General features: G+C 43.3%; 1 protein-coding gene across 1 annotated transcript in view; it reads left to right on the plus strand.

Annotated features, from left to right (window-relative positions):
• dgkd (diacylglycerol kinase delta) overlaps positions 1 to 14,992 on the plus strand; it is a 160,752-nt gene that overhangs the window by 827 nt on the left and 144,933 nt on the right. Inside the window, exon 2 of the mRNA XM_084330329.1 lies at positions 14,697 to 14,807. The gene's annotated coding sequence lies outside the window, so the exon portion shown is untranslated. The remainder of the gene's footprint in view (positions 1 to 14,696; positions 14,808 to 14,992) is intronic.

The raw sequence follows: 14,992 nt of genomic DNA on the forward strand, positions 1-14,992 counted from the left end.
TCTGCGGTTGCAAAGTGTGGATTTCAGGCTGTGTTTTTATATTATGCATGATAACTAAACTTCGGTTTTGATCACGTTGTGTGATTCTGCATAAATCAATCATTCGTGCAACAACACGCATCGTTGCAATCCAGCCCCCCCCCCTCTGTTTTTTTTTGTTATACATGAAAATCAGCCAGCCAAGTGTTTCCCACTTGCTAAAAATAATGACGTGTATGTGAAGCTTTCTGCTGAAGCAGTAACCTCGTTCCCAGTTGCATCTCCTCCGTGAGATAAAGCCTGGTAAAGAACTACGGCCGAAAGTGTGAATCGGGTAGAATTTCTGGTGTATGTACTTCCCCTGGAAGCTGCCTCAGAACGGACCAAACTTTTCCCGAATCCTGTCGGCAAACAAGCTAGAACGTCCCGGTCGCGTGTATACTTTCGACAACAAATGTTTGTTTCCGCGTTCGAGTTTTGCGCTCTGATTGGCCAGGTCATGTGACATGTGCGACATGTGCACAACCTAGAACTGGGGAGCTTGGACTGGTCAGATGAGCTCAGTGGTACACAGGTTGAAGAAACATGGCTTGGATTCAAAACCAAATTCACAGCAATACTCAACAACATGGCACCGATAAGAACCACCAGGGTTAAAAATCGCGCTGAGGCATGGATGCACACTGAAATACTGGCCGCTATGAAAACCAGAGACAAAAAATGCTCTGAACTTCATAAAAGTCAGACAAAGCTTTCCAAAAGCTCAAACAGTGAACTCCAAGCCCACGTGGTTGAACTAAAAATCCAAAGAAACAGACTAAGAAATGACGTAAACACCATGATCAGAACCGCAAAAAGAAATTTCATCAACGACAAAACTGAGGAAAACAAAAACAAACCCCGCGAACTTTGGAAATTACTCAATAATCAACTAGGCTGCAGTAAAAAACTTAAAACCAGATTCTCAAACATAAACATAAAGACGGACAACACGCTCATCACAGACAAGCTGGATGTAGCCAATTACTTAAACATCTTCTTCACAAACATAGCCACAACACTGGTAAACAAACTACCCTCCCACTCAGGGCATTATGGGGTAGAACACATAGTAGCATACTACAAAAACCTAGGGGTCCACAAAGACGACTTCAAACTTGAAATGGTAACAACCGATGAGGTACTCAAAAAATTGAGCGCCCTCCAACCTAACAAGGCCACTGGCCATGACAACATCCCCTCCAAATTCCTCAGAGACGCAGCAGCCGCCATCACCCCAGTCATCACACACATAATAAACCTCTCTATAAAACAGGGGCACGTCCCCAAGGACTTCAAAATTGCGAGAGTGACCCCTCTACACAAAAAGGGCAGCAAATTAGACCCAGGCAACTACCGCCCTGTTTCTATTCTTACCTCCATCTCGAAAGTCATGGAGAAAATAGTCTACGAACAGGTCGAAAAGTACCTGGCGGAAAAAAACCTAATCTACGAATTCCAATCTGGCTTCAGAACGTCCCACTCCACTGACACATGCCTCCTCTATTTGAACGACCACATCAAACAAGAGGTGGACGCTGGCAAATACTGCGGCATGGTCATGCTGGACCTACAAAAGGCCTTCGACACTGTCAATCACTCCATTCTAATGGACAAGCTAAAAGCAATTGGTTTTGATAGCCTATCAGTGAGCTGGATGCAATCCTACCTGGAGGGGAGAGAACAGATGGTAGAGGTAAACGGTACTCTATCCCCCCCCCTCACAGTGAGCTGTGGTGTTCCACAAGGAAGCATACTAGGACCGCTACTCTTCCTAATTTATGCAAATGACATGTCGTCAGCCTGTGACTGCAACTTGTTCCTGTTTGCGGACGACTCAGCCCTGCTGGTCTCTGACAAGAACAAATTGCAGGTTGAAAAAACCCTCAGCACGGAACTAGGCAAAATCTGCATATGGCTCGCTGATAACAAACTATCATTACACATGGGCAAAACAGAGTCCATTCTCTTCGGTTCAAATAACAAACTCAGCAAGACCGACGGCTTCTCAGTTACAGTGGGTGACAATATTGTCACAAGGAAAGACGAAATTACCTACCTGGGTTCCATCCTAGAGGCAAAATGGCATCCAATGTAATAAAAAAAGTCAACCAACGAACTAGATTCTTGTACCGGATCTCCTCTCTGGTAAACAAGAATACCCTGAGGACTCTGGCAGGAGCACTCATTCAAGGGTACTATGACTATGCGTGCACCTCATGGTACCAAAGCACCTCAAAGGCGCTTAAAACAAAATTACAAACATCACAAAACAAACTGGTCAGACTACTACTTGACCTGAACCCCAGAACCCACCTCACCCCTGCCCACTTTGCCAACCTAGGATGGCTTAGAGTAGACGACAGAGTACAGCAACTTGCAATGGGCCTGGTCTACAAGATACACTATACGACCGGGGTGCCCATGTACATGTCAAAATACTTCCCAAAGGTCAGTGAATACCACAACCACTACACCAGAGGAAGCTCAACAAATCATGTTAAACCCAGATTCGGCTCAAACAAGGGACTAAACACGTTTCGCAATTATGCCACAACAATGTGGAACGCCCTACCCAAAGCTGTAAAGGAATGTGAATCCCTGCCCACATTCAAAACCGCCCTTAAAGAGCACCTACGGGAGGCTGCAATTCGAAACTGGCCACCGTAAATGCCCAAAACCCCCACCACCTCCTAATAGACAGTCTCCTCCCCACCGCATGTATATATTCCCTCCCCGCCGTATGTATATTCCCCTCCCACCCACCCACCCCCTCCTAATGTACAGTCCCCTCCCCATCATATGTATATACTCTGTCAGGATCTAGGGGTAACAGTACTGTATATTTGAATACCGCCTATGTCACAAATGTATCAGTACTAAATACCTATATGTCCCTATGCCATAAATGTCATGTATGTTATGTATGTCATAAATGTCTATATGAATTGAAAATGGGGGACCCTGATGGAAACAAGACAAACGTCTTTCTCAGGTCTGCATCCCCTTAACAATTGTATGTATTGAGCCGTACTGTATTGTACCCATTCTGCAATCTGTTAAATAAAGTTTTCATTCATTCATTCATTCATTCATAGTGGGACAGCAAGTTCTGCGCCTATTTCCGGGTCTAACAGCCTGCAAACAACCTGGCGTTCTATCGCCATGCTCTAAGACAAACTCTAACTGTAACCAACTTCGAAAGAGCGCCTAAGCTTAACCGTCGAAAGAACTTGAGAATCAGGGTAGGCGTTCTATCGCCATGCTCTAAGACAAACTCTAACCTTAACCAACTTCGAAAGAGCGCCTAAGCTTAACCGGTGTAGAAACTTGCGGTCCCACGATTGGCGCACATGTCACATGACCAGAAACGCGCATGGCCAATGTATTCAGTATTCAGGTATTCAGGCGTCCCGGTCATGTAGTAAATTCTTCAGGCAAAGCCGTTGCAGTGGCTTAAACGAGGAAATATTGTGCACTTCACACGTTTCTATAATTGTTTAGTCGAAACCGGAAAGCCTGTAGCCGGTACTTCCTGTACTTCCGTTTACACAGGGATCAGACAGGAAGTGAAGCAGCAGGGATCAGACAGGAAGTGAAGCAGCAGGGATCAGGCAGGAAGTGAAGCAGCAGCAGGGATCAGACAGGAAGTGAAGCAGCAGCAGGGATCAGACAGGAAGTGTTTGGCTCGATGCAGCAGCATCGTTAGACTCATAGCAGAGCTGCCTAATGGAAGCAGTGACTGTTTGAGTCATTTCTCACGGAGACCAAACCATGTGTATTGGATCTGTATATGAAGCCTGGGTATTGGATCTGTATATGAAGCCTGGGTATTGGATCATTCTGTATATGAAGCCTGTGTATTGGATCTGTATATGAAGCCTGGGTATTGGATCATTCTGTATATGAAGCCTGTGTATTGGATGAGGCCTGTGTATTGGATCATTCTGTATATGAAGCCTGTGTATTGGATCTGCATATGAAGCCTGTGTATTTTTAAGGACAGGGAGGAGAGTGGCGGGGAGGCTAACTGTTACAGCAAGTTATAGTTGGTGTTTTTAGTCTTGTCAATGTCATCTACTCTGGAATATGAGTTTTTAATGGAAAACTCTGCTTTTGGTCATGGGGGGGGAGAGGGGGATGTTGGTGTCCATGTTAAACTGTGTTAAAACAACACACTGACCACAGAAATGAAAGAACTCCTGAGATCACTGTCTCGACATCAAGCTGTTCACTAGGATTTTACATGTATAGACCGGCAGCCACCAGGAAAAATAATAGCAGAACTGATGCCAGATCTGTCAGGTGGACATCAGTATAGATTTTTATTATTATTATTATTATTATTATTATTTACAGTAAAGGGGCACTTCACTGAAAAACAATGTTGATTTATTTTGCACATAATGTCACACTTATCTTTCTGACTAAACAGTTTTAATAATAAAGAGAGATAAAGAGAGATAAAGATAAAATAATGAATAAAAACAATTCAAATGAATAAAACAACCAATGAAATGGAAGAAACATTCAGATCAATATCAAATATATATATATTTTTTTAAACACACAATGCATTGGTCGGTCCAATTAGGCAAATGCCTTGTTAAAAAATAAATGTTTTTAGTCCCCTTTTGAAAGCCTCAACGGACTGCTGAGCAGAAGGCCCGGTCGCCCCCCCTGGTGCGGAGGTGTGTTTTGTGTTTGGGTTGGAGTGTGTTTGAGTGTCCAGAGCGGAGGGAGCGGGTGGAGGTCGGGGGAGCGATGAGTTCCTTTAGATAGGAGGGGGCGTTGCTGTGGATGCACTGATGGGTGAGGAGGGAGACCTTGTATTCAGTCCTGAAGGAGACGGGGAGCCAGTGTAGTTTTGCACACGTTTGCACACGTTCATTTAGTTTGACAGACACTTATTGAGATGATTGATTAGTGTGATAGTAAAGGGTTAACCTTCTGTAGTGTGGCAGTGAAAGGGTTAACCGGCTGTTGTGTGGCAGTGAAATGGTTAACCTTCTGTGTATTGTCGCAGTGAAAGGGTTAACCGCTTGGTAGTGCGGCAGTGAAAGGGTTAAAGGAGTTTGAATATGCCCACCAGCGATGCCATCAGGGGAGCAGTCCCTGTAAGATAAGGTATCGCTATTCATTCATCTACATCCTGTCGTGGAGCTGTAATTAACAAAAGGATTCAATCAGCATTGTTTTCTGGTGAAGGATAAGATAAGATATTGCTTTATTGATCCCCTTGAGGAAATTCAGGCATCATGGGGTATGGGTATGGGCAGGGTAATTAATAGAAAGACAATAAATATAGGCAATAGAAATGTGATATGAGTATAAACTGGATAAAAGCAAACGGTATACTCAAGATGCAGGGGATGGTCTGTAGACCCTATCGGTCATAATGTACGTATAGTCCGCACAGGTTTTAGTGGTTTAGGTTCAGTCTTACTTCTAATGGTTCTGCAGCCGCTAGTTCTCCGGCTGCTGGCAGCGCTCTGTGCCCCCGGCTGTGGAGCCTGATGGCCGCTGGCAGGAAGGACTGGCAGAGGTGGTGTGGTGGTGGTGTGGTGTGGTGGTCAGGGTTAGAAATTAAAAAAAAAATTCAAGGGCTTTTTTTGCCCCCCTTGATTGATTTTCGGGGGCTTTTTTTTGTATTTCGGGGGCACTGAATTTTTATGATAAACGGTAGGTGTGGGACGGTTCACAAAATGGACGGTTCGGTTCGTATCACGGTTTTGGGGGTCACGGTTTTCGGTTCGGTTCGATATACGTTAATTTTTATTAAAAAAAAATAACACTCAAATCTAAACATGCTTCTCATTTATATATATATATATATATATATATATATATATATATATATATATATATATATATATATATATATATATATATATATATATATATATATATATATATATATATATATATATAAAAGGTTTACAGTGTTACAGTGTTTACAGCCTTAAATAATGTTTGGCACACAAAGACCGAACTGACTGAAAAATATAGGCTACATTTGTCAAAGTATTAACACTTTGACTGCCGGGAACCGTCTTTAGATGTCTTTGCTGGCCATGCTAAAGTTGCCGGAGGACGCGTTACGTCGTCCTTATATCAATATTTCAAAAATCTGCGCTCGGATTCATATGTCCCCTCCGCTGGCCTGAGATCCACCAGCAGGACCCACTGAGCTCTCTGGCGGTTCAGGAGCGCCATCTGGTGGCCGATCGGTGCAATCGCCAAACAGGATGTGGCATAGAGGTTGTCCTAGACGTCCGTAGTACTTCCGGGCGCTCGCTATAGGTCATGGGACTCTGGCTCGTCACGCTACACGGTGATCGATTGGCAATAACTCGATAAACAACATGATTTGGACGTATATACCATTATACAAGCTGGAGATGGACCGGGTAAAAATATATCCCATAATGATAAGATTTCTACTCTACAATGATCGCCCAACGGCGCGCGGAGACTGGGGTGAGTTTCAGCGTGTAACGTTACCGTCTTCGATACTAACTGCTATTATCAACATTTGACCCACATTAGATGATTGGTATAACGCTGCCCACGGAATTATAAACGCCCCCTCGCCCATCCGGTCAACATCAGATGATGTGTAGTAACTTCTAGAAGTACGTCTAGTTGGAATTTTTTATATCGCGTTGATTGCCATCAAACTGTATTTCATCATCAATATAATGCATTTGGGGCTATATATCACGTTCTGGAGAAAGCTGCAGAAAGAGATGAAAACATACTTATACATTAGACCATACTTTACTATGAATATGTGAATGAAAAAGTTTAACGTTGCTACACAATGAACAATACATATAGGACTTTGAATGGGCCCTAATAATGGCAATGTAGCAATAGAATTTAAAAAGTTATAGCCCTGCAAAGAAGGGGACTTTCTCCATAGACAAATAGCGCTGGCAATCTATGGTATATCATGAATTTAACCTTAGGCAGCCAAAGTGTTAACTTAGTGCAAACAAACAATATGCTCAGCCAGCACTAGACTTTCCTTTCTATAATATAAACACAAAAAAACAATGTCAACCATGTTTAAATTCCCTGATTGTCAGTTCTTAATGGAAAGATTAGTTTTCTGCTTGAAATTATTATACATCTACATTTATTTAGACTAACATTATTTAAATATTGAGTGCTGTGGTGGATTACGTAATTCGTTGAGTTGGAACTATCTATGGGTTGGCGCCGGGTCCCCACGGACATTTTAGCGTGTGGCACCTTCAGCTCCGGTAACTTTAGGAGGAGATCAAACATCAACAAGCAGCACGAAAGCGGGTTAAGCGGCAATAGTCACGGTTGGAGTTAGTAAAACACAGTTGTATGTTAGCCTTCTTGGATGTTGAATAAACGCCTATCATTGTCTTTAAACACCCCGCCTCTCAGACTCTCATTCCCTCCTCTGCTAGCTTGTAGCTACGATAACATTTCATTGACTGTATTAGCTGGGGCTAGTGCTACCATAGTTAAAACGTGCGTTGTATTGTACAAACTGCTAACGCTATGGCAAGATGTGTGTATGCCTATGTAATGTTAATGGCTATGTTTTTAAAGTCGTAATTGGTCGCTTTCACATATAGTTTTGGTGGACTCTGTGCGGTTCTGGGGGTGAAGTTGCAACATTGTTGCATTCTTCATTTGGTTCGCCTGCGTTCACATAGAGAAATCTGTCAGCGGACCGAGACCTTCTGAACAATGTCACGCGGTCGAAAAGGGCGCTTGTCTAGGCGCTTGTCTATTGGACAGTGGAAATGTGTGTGTGGCTGCAAGCCAGTGTGTGCACGCGCGCGTGTGTGTGCTGTCTGCGAGTCCTCCAGATCAGCGGAGCGAGTTTTGACATGGCATTGATCCATTGTTCTATTGAAGCACATTACCACCATCCTCTCGCTAAACAACTTGTAGACCAATAATAATAATATAATAATAATAATAGTATTGACGTGGCATTGATCCATTATTAATGCCGTGCTCCTCGGTAATAATAATAAGCAGCGTGTTTCTTCCTTCTTCCCAAGATGCACAGTTAGATATATAGATAGATAGATAGATAGATAGATAGATAGATAGATAGATAGATAGATAGATAGATAGATAGATAGATAGATAGATAGATAGATAGAGAGAGAGATTAGATGCAGTGTGCTTGTTTTGCAGTGAGTGCTGCAAGCAGTGGTAATAATAATCACTTCCTATATTTGGTTCGCATTTGGTCCGCTGAAGCCGAACCGAGACCTACGTTTTCAGGCGGACTAGAGTTCGCCTGTTTGGTCCGCGGACCGAGTTCGACGCGCATTCACACAGACCCGAAAAACCGGACTATCGAATTCTGGTCCGAAAGTCCGGACCAAACAGCCCCTGTGTGAAAGCGACCATTTAGATTGTGCTTGCCATTTGTACACAAACTGATTAGCACCTGGCTCAGCTGCAGTGCTGCTGCTGCAGCAGCCAGTGCTCACCTCCGCCAAATGATTTTTTTTATTTGCGCGTCATCTGAACCGTACGATACACAGACGCTCCATTACCGGATAAATATATATATATATAATTAGTAAACTGTCAGGGGCATTTTGTGCCCCCCTTAACTGATTTTCGAGGGCATTTTGTCCATTTTCAAGGGCATTATGCCCCAAGCCCCCGTTAATTTCGAACCCTGGTGGTGGTGGTGGTGTGGTGTGGTGTGGTGTGGTGGTGGTGTGGTGTGGTGGTGGTGGTGGTGGTTTAGTTTTTGTAAATATTGCCTTGAAATAGAGAAGCTGGGGCGCCCCAGTGGCGAACCACATAACGCGCTGAGTCGCGGCACGGCCGACCCGGGTTCGATTCCCGGACCCGTCGTTATTTGCCGAATGTCTTCCCCCCACTCTGTCTCCCGTTCCTCCTCTCTCTCTCTCCACTGGACTGCCCAGTAGCAAAAAGCGATAAACGCAAAAAAAAATTATAATAAAAAATAGAGAAGCTGAAAAATTTAGCAGGATGTAGCCTTCAATATATAAAGAAATTATATTGTCAACAGATATGGTTGAAAAACAAACAATGTTTTAAATGTAATTGTAGATACATTGTAGTTACAATTTCTTTAATTGAATTAACTTAAACTAGAAAAGTAAATACAAACTAAATTAACAATGTAACTTACAGTTTACAGAAGGACAGTTTCCTTCTGAAGCAATGTCTCATTGATTGATTGATTGATTGATTGAAAACTTTATTAACAGATTGCAGAATGGGTACAATACAGTACAGCTCAATACATACAATTGTTAAGGGGATGCAGACCAGAGAAAGACTTTCATCTTGTTTACATCAGGGTCCCCCATTTTCAATTCATCGTAACATATATGACATACAGTACATGACATACAGATAGACAGTACTGCTACATCTATACATTTATGACATACCAGATTTGCAAACTGTTTGTGATACAAAAAGAGTCCAGAAAAAAAGAGTATATACATTTGACGTAGAAACTGTACATTGGATTGGGTAGGCGGGGGGGGGGGGGCTGTACACTGGAGGTGGTTGGGTGGGTGGGGGGGGGGGGGTTGGGTAGGAGTGGGGGGGGGGGGGGGTGGGTAGGAGGGGTGGGTGGGGGACACTGTACAACTGTACAAACAAAACTGTACATTGGAATATTGACAAGACCATACTTGGTAATTTACTGTACATTGGAGGGGGTTGTGTTAGGACATTTACAGGGCCAGTTTCGAATTGCAGTCTCCCGTAGGTGTTTTTTGAGAGTGTTTTGAAGGGTAGTGATTCACATTCCTTTACAGCTTTGGGTAGGGCGTTCCACATTGATGTGGCATAATTGCGAAACGTGTTTAGTCCCTTGTTTGAGCCGAATCTGGGTTTAACATGATTTGTGGAGCTCCCTCTGGTGTTGTGATCGTGGTATTCACTGACCTTTGGGAAGTATTTGACATGTACATGGGTACCTTGGTCGTGTAGTGTATCTTGTAGACCAGGCCCATTGCAAGTTGCTGTACTCTGTCGTCTACTCTAAGCCATCCTTCCAGTTGGGACCATTTGTCACATAGTGAGAGGTTCCACAGCTCAAGCAACCCCCCACCAATTGGTACAGGGCTTGTATTTTGGTTTTGCTCTTCTCGTTCTTTGTTATGCTATTGTTATGCAAAGGCTGTAGCCAGGTGAGTACCGGTACTTGGCGCACGGCACGACGTCGACGAGTTGAGTGAAAGTTGTGAAAGCATTTTTGTGTGCACGCGCATGTATGTGCGTGTGCGTGCTTCTGCTCAGAAAGGAGGTGGAACGGCGTGGTACCGCGTGGCATGGGCACTGCAGCCCTGGGTGTGGTGGTGTGGTGTGGTGGTGGTGGTTTGGTGGTGTGCACATTTAAGAGAGAAGAGATAATGTGGGCGATTAACAGAAACAGTTTTGCATAAGAATGTAACACCTTCAACACTTTTTCTCTCTCTCTTTCTCACTCTCTCTCTTTATCTATATCTTGTTCTCTCTCTCATCCCTCTTGCTCTCTCCCCCCCCCCTCTCTCTCTCTCTCTCTCTCTCTCTCTCTCTCTCTCTCTCTCTCTCTCTCTCTCTCTCTCTCTCTCTCTCTCTCTCTCTCTCTCTCTCACACACAACACACAAATTCAACCTCCATGCACGCCAACAGACAGGTGTACTGAACGTATAGCAGTAAAGATCACAGTACTGCGTGTGTCCACTAGGGCTGGGAGGTGTACTGAACGTGTAGCAGTAAAGATCACAGTACTGCGTGTGTCCACTAGGGCTGGGAGGTGCACTGAAGGTCACATCTTAGCTGTGCAACTGCTTAAAGTAATGTCACATCTTACCTGTGCAACTATATAGGTTAAAGTAATGTCACATCATACCTGTACAACTGTATACTGTAGGTTAAAGTAATGTCACATCTTAGCTGTACAACTGTATAGGTTAAAGTAATGTCACATCTTAGCTGTACAACTATATAGCTTAAAGTAACGTCACATCTTAGCTGTACAACTATATAGGTTAAAGTAATGTCGCATCTTACCTGTACAACTGTATACTGTAGGTTAAAGTAATGTCGCATCTTACCTGTGCAACGGTATACTGTAGGTTAAAGTAATGTCGCATCTTACCTGTGCAACGGTATAGGTTAAAGTAATGTCACATCTTACCTGTGCAACGGTATAGGTTAAAGTAATGTCACATCTTACCTGTGCAACGGTATAGGTTAAAGTAATGTCACATCTTACCTGTGCAACGGTATAGGTTAAAGTAGGCCTGCCACGATAACACATTTTGCTGGGCGATTAATTGCCCCCGAAAATATCGCGATAAGCGATATTATTGCGACCGGTTAGAGAATTTTTTTTGAGACATTTATTTCCCAAAACTTTTATTTTGAAGCCCACCGCTCCGTCTTTTCCGGTGTTTTAGACTTTTATTTTGAAGCCCACCGACCGGACCGGAAGTATTGTTGTGATTATCCTAAGCAGAACCTATGAGCCGACAAGTCCGGTTCTGTTTTTGAGCTAATGATAAAACAAATTGTTGGTGAACAACTAACTTTAGGTTAGTTTTAACGTTAGCTACTAACGTTAGATGCAGCTACTACAGGCAATCAACGATGAGGAGGAAGCGTCAAAGCAGTATATAATAGAATAGCTGTGGTGCGTAAGCACTGCAGCACGACTCGAAACTACCGGAGTGTTATAATAAATTAATTCATGTTTAACTTGTCCCTGTGTCCAGTCCTTTGACTAGCCGTTCATTGTAAACAATGATGCATGTAATTGTATTAACGTTATTCTGTGTTGTACTTGTAGCTATGCTATACGTTGTATTTCGTTTGTTAGCTATTTAGCTAATGTTGTTAGCATGGAATGAGAATCAAAGCTCTATCTTTCATCTTTATTTAGCAGTCCAGTTTCTCCGGGCAGTAGCGAGTAACTACTTGGGTCTAAAAATAGCTAACGTTACACTACAAATAATGCTACTTGGTTAAAAGGAGCAACACTATTGAGAAATGTAGTTAAGCTATGGCGTTGCCCCACGGAGCTCCCGTGCTGTACTCTAGTAACGTCAGCGGCCCGCCTCCCAACACGGACAGTGACTGACAAGGGCACTGGTTCCGCCTCATTAAAACAAACGCGCAAATAGCAATTAATCGCGCCCGTCAAAATCATTGCATTCATTTTAATTATCGCAGCAATTAATCGATTTATTGCTTATCGCGGCAGGCCTAGGTTAAAGTAATGTCACATCTTACCTGTGCAACGGTATAGGTTAAAGTAATATTCCATCTGTCTGTCTGTGTTTATTTGTTCAGTGTTATGTCGGTGTTGGAATGCAACCTTCTTTTTTCAGGGGGGTTTCTGTTCAATTGAAAATTGAAAAAAAAGAAATTGGATCAAACAAAAGACCAGTAAAGATCACAGTGCTGTGTGTGTCCACTAGGGCTGGGAGGTGTGATAAAGGTGAAGGTATATTATAGCCTACCGTCATGCATCCATGCTGTCGACTACAATATACTTTATTATTATAACATAAACTGTCCTCGTTTCCCCTCGTTCCACCTCTATCTCTTCACTTTGCTGTGTATTTATTGTGTCTGGATGGCGTCCAGACTTGGTCGGATCCTGATCACAGCGTGAGCCTGACCCCCTCGGCATGCGCTCAGGCTTCGTCACACTGAGACCAACATCTGATCTGGGATCTGTCCAGACCTGACGGTTAAATAATGCATCCCGGTGTGACGGGATGATAAGTCACATTGGAAGGTCACAGGTATAACAGAGGCCTCTGCTTAGTACTGCTAGTTTAGTACTGCTAGTATAGTACTGCTAGTTTAGTACTGCTAGTTTAGTACAGCTAGTTTAGTACTGCTAGTTTAGTACTGCTAGTTTAGTACTGCTAGTTTAGTACTATGTGTGTGTGTGTGTAGTAGACACTAGTTCCAGATTAAACTGTTAACGGTATATCTAGTAACCAGAGTAACCAGGTCATGATTTCTGGAAAGAGACATAGTTGTTTTTCACATGTATTTAGAGCCACAAACCCACAAATATGGCAGATATCTCAAATCAGCAAATCATACCAAAACTATCTGGATGGATAGACAGCAGTATGGGGGGATTTATTTCTTTGCTCCATGATGCATATTGTCATTGCTGATTGTCATTGTCATTTTAATATTGTGATGATTCGTGATTTGATATTTCATCACATCCCTTTACATCAGCTTCAGGGTCAATTGTCCCTTTAAAAAAAAAATTTGTTTAGATATTAATCTCCACAGTAGCCTGCATATAATATTAAAAATAGAACTCTTAAGCTCTAGGATGTAGACACAGTCGTTTCCTGTGGGCCTGTGTGTCAGGAAGTTGTTGACAGGATGTCCTGCTGTGACAGTGGCTGTTTGAAAGTCCCTGGGCTCTACCTCTGATGTCATCAAGAAGAGACACCTCCTTCAACTGCCCCACTCTTTCTATTCTATTCTGCTGAGTAGGAGACACAGGGGAGACGGTTCTATTCTATTCTGCTGAGTAGGAGACACAGGGGAGACGGTTCTATTCTATTCTGCTGAGTAGGAGACACAGGAGAGACGGTTCTATTCTATTCTGCTGAGTAGGAGACACAGGGGAGACGGTTCTATTCTATTCTGCTGAGTAGGAGACACAGGGGAGACGGTTCTATTCTATTCTGCTGAGTAGGAGACACAGGAGAGACGGTTCTATTCTATTTTGCTGAGTAGGAGACACAGGAGAGACTGTTATATTCTATTCTGCTGAGTAGGAGACACAGGGGAGACGGTTATATTCTATTCTGCTGAGTAGGAGACACAGGAGAGACGGTTCTATTCTATTCTGCTGAGTAGGAGACACAGGGGAGACGGTTCTATTCTATTCTGCTGAGTAGGAGACACAGGGGAGACGGTTCTATTCTATTCTGCTGAGTAGGAGACACAGGAGAGACGGTTCTATTCTATTCTGCTGAGTAGGAGACACAGGGGAGACGGTTCTATTCTATTCTGCTGAGTAGGAGACACAGGAGAGACGGTTCTATACTTATTTTATTACTTATTATTTTTCCCAGTCTGCCTGTTCATCATTAAACACTCCTACTCTACACCGTACACTCACTGACGCCGATGAGATCAACTACTCAGGTATTTTATTTACATTCGGTATCGAATGACAGCATTCGTCGACACTCAATAGTATCAAAGCAATTTGATACCCTAGAAGTATCGGACCAGGCTGAGTGTGTACCTTAATAGAGGCTAGGCTCTGTGTGTGTGTGTGTGTGTGTGTGTGTGTGTGTGTGTGTGTGTGTGTGTGTGTGTGTGTGTGTGTGTGTGTGTGTGTGTGTGTGTGTGTGTGTGTGTGTGTGTGTGTGTGTGTGTGTGTGTGTGTGTGTGTGTGTGTGTGTGTGTGTGTGTGTGTGTGTGTGTGTGTGTGTGTGTGTGTGTGTGTGTGTGTGTGTGTGTGTGTGTGTGTGTGTGTGTGTGTGTTTGTGTTTGTGTGTGTGTGTGTGCACGCGTGTATATGAAGCATACACACTTTACTGATCTCTCTCTCTTTCTCTCTCTTTCTCTTTCTCTCTCTCTCTCTCTCTCTCTCTCTCTGTCTCTCTCTCTCTCTCTCTCTCTCTCTCTCTCTCTCCTCTCCCTGCAGACCGTTCTGAAAGAAGGGAAGCTGTTGAAACAGACCAACTCGTTCCAGCGTTGGAAACTACGGTACTTCAAGCTGCGAGGGAGAACACTGTATTACGCACAGACCGGAAAGGTTGGTCCTCATCCTCATCCAGCTGAAGAGACATGATAATAAATAAAGTTTTTAGGTAAAAACCTCAACATTCGTACAAGTCAGCTTTCAGAAGTAAACATGATACCAAGAGCCACGTTTACCGTCTCAGAAATTAAAGCAACATCTTACAGAATGAAACGATACAGAAAGCTACATCTGATAGA

Source organism: Notolepis coatsorum, assembly GCF_963971535.1.
Source record: "Notolepis coatsorum genome assembly, chromosome: 1".
Lineage (NCBI taxonomy): Eukaryota > Metazoa > Chordata > Actinopteri > Aulopiformes > Paralepididae > Notolepis > Notolepis coatsorum.